The 7,601-nt window shown below is 39.1% G+C and overlaps 1 long non-coding RNA gene across 1 annotated transcript; it reads right to left on the bottom strand.

Annotated features, from left to right (window-relative positions):
• Positions 1 to 3,691: 3,691 nt before the first annotated feature.
• LOC128014639 (uncharacterized) lies at positions 3,692 to 6,372 on the bottom strand. Its single transcript, XR_008183606.1, has 2 exons — positions 6,225 to 6,372; positions 3,692 to 4,894 (listed from the first exon to the last, which is right to left on the bottom strand). It is a non-coding gene; the product is annotated as an uncharacterized LOC128014639 (long non-coding RNA).
• Between the last annotated feature and the right edge of the window lie 1,229 nt (positions 6,373 to 7,601).

The following is a 7,601-nucleotide window of genomic DNA, read 5'->3' on the forward strand; positions in this document are numbered from 1 at the left end:
GAAAGGTCGGGTAGAATAAAGGTGGAATGGCATGTGGAGAGACAGCTGACAAGATCTGATGTGTCATGTTGTTGTCTGTGACATTATGCTGCTGGCACATAGTGCATCATTAAAACCCATCAGAATGGGTGCACACCTGTACATAATGCCTTCATTCTGTCGCATTCAGAATGCATACACAAAACTGTGTTGATGCGCACCAGCTTTACTTGCAGTTGGTGATTGTTTGAACATACTGAAACTCTTTGTGACTTTATAAGGTTAGAGCAGACCCAAACTATTAAATTCTGCAACTTCATCAAATCTTTTGTTAAATTAAGATTTTATAAAGAGGGGTTTTCTTCTAAGTGATCAGTTTTCGATTAGATCGAAACTTAGATCGTTTTTCAATTAACGGAAAATGTACTCATTGACTCCCATTGAAGGAGGGACCTGGCAACCATCCAAAACACCATAACAAATGAATACTAACAACCTGGCAATGCCTTGTCAACCACTCAGAACACCCTAGTAACAGCATACAGTACTCAAACCCCCATAACACCCTAAAAATCAAAGTAACAACCTAGAAACACCAAAGCAACTGCATTTTAATGACTTGGCATGGCAACCAGTCAGGACATCCTAGCAATCAGACAGCAATGCGTGAGCCACCACTTAGAACACCCTAACAACCCCACAGAAATGCCCAGGCAACTATTCATAACCCTAACAACCGCTTAGCAATGCCCTGGCAACTATTCATAACACCCTAACAACCCCACAGAAATGCCCTGGCAACTATTCATAACACCCTAACAACCCCACAGAAATGCCCAGGCAACTATTCATAACCCTAACAACCGCTTAGCAATGCCCTGGCAACTATTCATAACACCCTAACAACCCCACAGAAATGCCCTGGCAACTATTCATAACACCCTAACAACCCCACAGAAATGCCCTGGCAACTATTCATAACACCCTAACAACCCCACAGAAATGCCCAGGCAACTATTCATAACCCTAACAACCGCTTAGCAATGCCCTGGCAACTATTCATAACACCCTAACAACCCCACAGAAATGCCCTGGCAACTATTCATAACACCCTAACAACCCCACAGAAATGCCCTGGCAACTATTCATAACCCTAACAACCCCACAGAAATGCCCAGGCAACTATTCATAACCCTAACAACCGCTTAGCAATGCCCTGGCAACTATTCATAACACCCTAACAACCCCACAGAAATGCCCTGGCAACTATTCATAACACCCTAACAACCCCACAGAAATGCCCTGGCAACTATTCATAACACCCTAACAACCGCACAGCAATGCCCTGGCAACTATTCATAACACCCTAACAACCGCACAGCAATGCCCTGGCAACTATTCATAACACCCTAACAACCGCACAGCAATGCCCTGGCAACTATTCATAACCCTAACAACCGCACAGCAATGCCCTGGCAACTATTCATAACACCCTAACAACCGCACAGCAATGCCCTGACAACTATTCATAACCCTAACAACCGCACAGCAATGCCCTGGCAACTATTCATAACCCTAACAACCACACAGCAATGCCCTGGCAACTATTCATAACACCCTAACAACCGCACAGCAATGCCCTGACAACTATTCATAACACCCTAACAACTGCACAGCAATGCCCTGGCAACTATTCATAACACCCTAACAACCGCACAGCATTACCCTGGCAACTATTCATAACCCTAACAACCACACAGCAATGCCCTGGAAACTATTCATATCCCTAACAACCGCACAGCATTGCCCTGACAACTATTCATAACCCTAACAACCGCACATCATTGCCCTGACAACTATTCATAACCCTAACAACCGCACAGCAATGCCCTGGCAACTATTCATAACCCTAACAACCGCACAGCAATGCCCTGGCAACTATTCATAACACCCTAACAACCGCACAGCAATGCCCTGACAACTATTCATAACACCCTAACAACCGCACAGCAATGCCCTGGCAACTATTCATAACACCCTAACAACCGCACACAGCAATGCCCTGGCAACTATTCATAACCCTAACAACCGCACAGCATTGCCTGACAACTATTCATAACCCTAACAACCACACAGCAATGCCCTGGAAACTATTCATAACCCTAACAACTGCATAGCATTGCCCTGACAACTATTCATAACCCTAACAACCGCACAGCATTGCCCTGACAACTATTCATAACCCTAACAACCGCACAGCATTGCCTGACAACTATTCATAACCCTAACAACCGCACAGCATTGCCCTGACAACTATTCATAACCCTAACAACCGCACAGCATTGCCTGACAACTATTCATAACCCTAACAACCGCACAGCATTACCCTGACAACTATTCATAACCCTAACAACCGCACAGCATTACCCTGGCAACTATTCATAACCCTAACAACCGCACAGCAATGCCCTGGCAACTATTCATAACCCTAACAACCGCACAGCATTACCCTGGCAACTATTCATAACCCTAACAACCACACAGCAATGCCCTGGAAACTATTCATATCCCTAACAACCGCACAGCATTGCCCTGACAACTATTCATAACCCTAACAACCGCACATCATTGCCCTGACAACTATTCATAACCCTAACAACCGCACAGCAATGCCCTGGCAACTATTCATAACACCCTAACAACCGCACAGCAATGCCCTGGCAACTATTCATAACACCCTAACAACCGCACACAGCAATGCCCTGGCAACTATTCATAACCCTAACAACCACACAGCAATGCCCTGGAAACTATTCATAACCCTAACAACCGCACAGCATTGCCCTGACAACTATTCATAACCCTAACAACCGCACAGCATTGCCCTGACAACTATTCATAACCCTAACAACCGCACAGCATTGCCTGACAACTATTCATAACCCTAACAACCGCACAGCATTGCCCTGACAACTATTCATAACCCTAACAACCGCACAGCATTGCCTGACAACTATTCATAACCCTAACAACCGCACAGCATTACCCTGACAACTATTCATAACCCTAACAACCGCACAGCATTACCCTGACAACTATTCATAACCCTAACAACCGCACAGCAATGCCCTGGCAACTATTCATAACCCTAACAACCACACAGCAATGCCCTGGAAACTATTCATATCCCTAACAACCGCACAGCATTGCCCTGACAACTATTCATAACCCTAACAACCGCACATCATTGCCCTGACAACTATTCATAACCCTAACAACCGCACAGCAATGCCCTGGCAACTATTCATAACACCCTAACAACCGCACAGCAATGCCCTGGCAACTATTCATAACACCCTAACAACCGCACAGCAATGCCCTGGAAACTATTCATAACACCCTAACAACCGCACAGCAATGCCCTGGCAACTATTCAGAACACCCTAACAACCGCATTGATTTAAAAAAAAAGAAAAAAGAAAAAAAAAAGAATCTTGTACCATATTGATATAAAAATACAAAGAATAAGAACATACAATCTAATTGTTGTTATCAACAAAATGAAGTGCATTAAACATTCCAGTTTGGGAAACCTTGACGTAATATAATGTTTAATTTGGAAAAGTTTAATGAAAAGCTAATAATTAATTAAATCATAAAAATGTGAAATCAAAACAAATAATTTTTAAATTAATCAAAATAAAACACTAACTGAAAAAAATACAATATTTATTTGTTTACCTGCATGTCATTTGACCATAACCAACGTCACAGAACCATGGACATGCAAATGTGATACTTCATTATTAAAATATTTATTACATACATATATAAATTTATTAGGTGAAGGAGGACCAGATGACAAAAAAAGTTTGTGAATCTGTTTGAAATTCAAACAAAAATGGATGTGTTCATCAGTAGTTGATGCAATGTTTAAACGCTGAAATTATTTTTGTAAGTCCAGTGGTCAAATGCTGTGTAGACACCTGACAAATGACTGATCTCTGTTTGAATGTTGACAAAACTTTCAGAATATGGTAGGCTATTGTAGTAAGGAAAAAGAGTAAAAAATTAAAAAGAGTAATTAGGGAGAATTAACACATTATGAATAAATTATTGCAATTATGTAAATAATATGTAATCAACAGAAAAGCATGTATTGAGTTTGACTGCACAGAGCTGAAATGGAGTCTGATAAAACATTCATTTGCTGCAGTCAGATCTGTGATGTGTGAATGCATGTGATATCCTCAGGCTGGGGCTTCATGTGCCCTGATGCCAGTGTACAAGTTGGGTACACAGTGTTCCTGGTCTTCGAAGCAAATGTGCGGAGGGGGCGAATCGCTTGTGAGCCGCTGACACTGTGCAAGCTTAGAGGTTATGTGTGTGTGTGTGTGTGTGTGAATGTATACGGTTGCCTGTGTGTTTAAAGGTGCTGCCAGTGCTCTTATTCTCACGGTTGGTTCTGTTATTTAAACCATCTGTCAACCTTTGCCCGCATCCCTTGGATTCTGGTATGCCGATTTCCCATGGTGACATTTAAGCTAAAGCGACTGCTGTTATACCATAGGTGAACAGTCAGCTTCACACACATCTGACCGTACAGCAGGTGGTTTGGGAAAATGTTGTGCAACCTCATTAATTCAGGGCTTCAAAGAGCAGCGAACGCTATTAACGCAGGGCGATAGCTACCGATTGGCTCTCTTGAGGCACTTCCCACCTCAGAACTCATTTCTAAAAAGGGACATGCACTAGAGCACTTGTGGCGGTCTCCATGGCAACAGCCGGCTCTGGTGTGACAATGTTCCGTCGGAATACCGGATGGATGGTCCAGGTTGTTCCCACGCTGCACGGCGAGGAATGCCTCTTTCACAAACATGCCGGGGGTGGCATCCACCAAGAGAAGGAAATCCATCTTTAAAAATTGAAAATCGCAGGGTTAACCCATGTTGGCGTTTGCATAACTGCTATTGTGTCTAAAAGCCATGCATTTTCTATTTATTTAATCAATATGTATTTTGTGCTCATTAGAGTATTGCATCAGAGACAGCACAAGACAGGAGATGGGCCAGTGTTATTTAAGTATCACTGATGTAGTTTTTGTTTGTATTTTGAATTAGACTTTATTTTTATATTTACATTCACCATAATCTAAACTAATTACATGTTATCTGGATTACATAATCAGATTCTAAAAAATAAGAACTTGTAATTAGGTAAATTATAATAATACATTTTATTTATAATGCACTTTATATTTTGTTTAAATATGAAGTGTTATAAATACAATTATTTTTATTATTATTCTACATTAAATTACATTACTCATAATTAATGTTATTGATTTTATGATTACGTATTATTCATTTATTAGCAATAAATTATTCATGTTTTATTGATTCGCCGTAATTCCTCTTTTTCATCCTTTAAATGTTTCTTTCTAAAATAGCCTACCACTTATATAAATAGATTATAAAAATCATTTCAGGTTTAAGAAGTGTTACAACATAAATTTTTATTTGAATTATCATTATTTAACGAAGGTTTTTGTCTTTCAAACTCATTAAAATGCACAGATATATATATATATATATATATATATATATATATATATATATATATATATATATATATATATATATATATATATATATATATATATATATATATTTTTTTTTTTTACATATACTGCAGGCATTCCCAAAGTGTTTTATTTTGATGTCATTTTACAATTATTTATTTTAATTTTAACCTTTTTTATTTAATTATTAGCTTTACATTAGACATAAAAAAAAATCTGAAATCAGTTCTAGTCTCCCTTGCATTCGCAGTTGTTTAACTTTTGGCTGAAGTGTGTTTAGCCCAAAGTTTAGCCTACTTCTGTTTTTCTTGCAGTGTTTGCGCTTTCACTCAATATAAACTGGGCTAGCCTGAAAAATACAGATTGTTAGCATGTTCTAAGCTACATATATGATGCAGATGTTGTCAGATTTTATGTCTGATTCAAAACATGTGGAGCTAAAAAAGAAAGCAACAACCTGTGGATGTTAGGAAGATGGCCACAGAGTGTAACTTGAAAGAACTTTAACCAATTTGTTAGCTTAGCAACATGCTAACAGCAACAGTCTGACTTGCACTGTAATTGTTGAGTTATAAATAGTGTCACTTATGAGGTTCAAAATCAGTTAGCATGCTAGTTTACAAGGCAGCAACCTATATAGATAGTAGACAGTAAAACAGCTCACTTGGTAAGGGAACAAAGCCACTCTCCATCCATCATTCTGTCTCATGTCATCATTTCTTTTTCTTCAAGCATAACAAACTACTGAGTAACCAGATCTGGACATTCTCTCAAAGAGCACTGCAGCAGGTTGTGTGACATTCAGCTCAGATCTAGGGTCACGGATCCCCTCTCGGCCCTAAAAAGGGCATGATTGGCCTATCTCTGCCTCACAGACAAACAGACCAATCGCGCTCAACAGCTGACCAAGTATAGAGACGGGCTGACATGGGCGCCCACCCACTGCCAGCGGCAACAGATGTGACTTCACAAGTCTGTAAATTATATAGAGCTTTTTTAGCTGGCTGCAGGGAAGCGTGTTCATATACATAGTTTCAGTGAAATGCCTCTGAAAGTCAGGCAGCAGTGAGTCATGAACAGCTGGGCTCTCATCTGGATACAAATGTTTGCTTTAAACTAAGTCTTAACCACAGTGAAAGGATCAGGGCACCTCTGGCAAATCAGCCACGGACGATTTTTACAGATTCTATCGTCAAATCTTCGGTTTGAGTTTAAAGTTTTTTATTATGTAAGAAAAAAATACATTGTAACGATAAAAACTCCATAGTCGTCGGGAAGAAGGAGGCGGAAACCGGCGCACAATCAACACATCATTTTAATAATAACAAAATAAACACAAAACATCGCACCAGCCCCTCACGGACGACTGGTGCGCTTAAAATAAAAAGCAAACATAAAATAATGTCCCAGGCCTGGTCCTCTCTCGTCCTTCACGGTCGTCACTCCAGTTTTATATCCTTCCATCTCCTACGTGGGACTCGATACTGGCGGTGGGGCGCAGGTGTAGCTCATCTCCAATCACTACACCTGGCCTCACTCCTCGTTCCCACGCCTCTCGGCCCCGCCCCACTCGCCACATACATGAATGTAAATATTTGAAAAAAGAAAAATATTATAATCACATACACACAAAATCCCTAAAACACTACAAAAGGCATTGGATAATTAAAAATATAAAAGGCGAAGCATAATTCAAAATCCATGTTAAAACATCTGCTAAAAAATGTAAAATAAATCAATAATCCTATGTATTAATAGATAGTATTAATAATAAGACTTGTATTAATAATACAAGTCTTCAGTGTAATACAGAATATAAAAATATTTAAATATTTAAATATAAAAAAATGTATTTCCATTTTTTATGAATTGTTTTGAAATAAGTTGACCTTTATTCAAATACTATTAGATATGCATTTTCACCTATATATAATAAAAAATATTGAATAATGGCCGTCCTTTATACATAATTTATATATATCACATCACATTAAAATAAAAAAATTATAAAAAAATATATATATAATAAGATATTTTATGA

The sequence above is a fragment of the Carassius gibelio genome, chromosome B25 (assembly GCF_023724105.1).
Source record: "Carassius gibelio isolate Cgi1373 ecotype wild population from Czech Republic chromosome B25, carGib1.2-hapl.c, whole genome shotgun sequence".
Lineage (NCBI taxonomy): Eukaryota > Metazoa > Chordata > Actinopteri > Cypriniformes > Cyprinidae > Carassius > Carassius gibelio.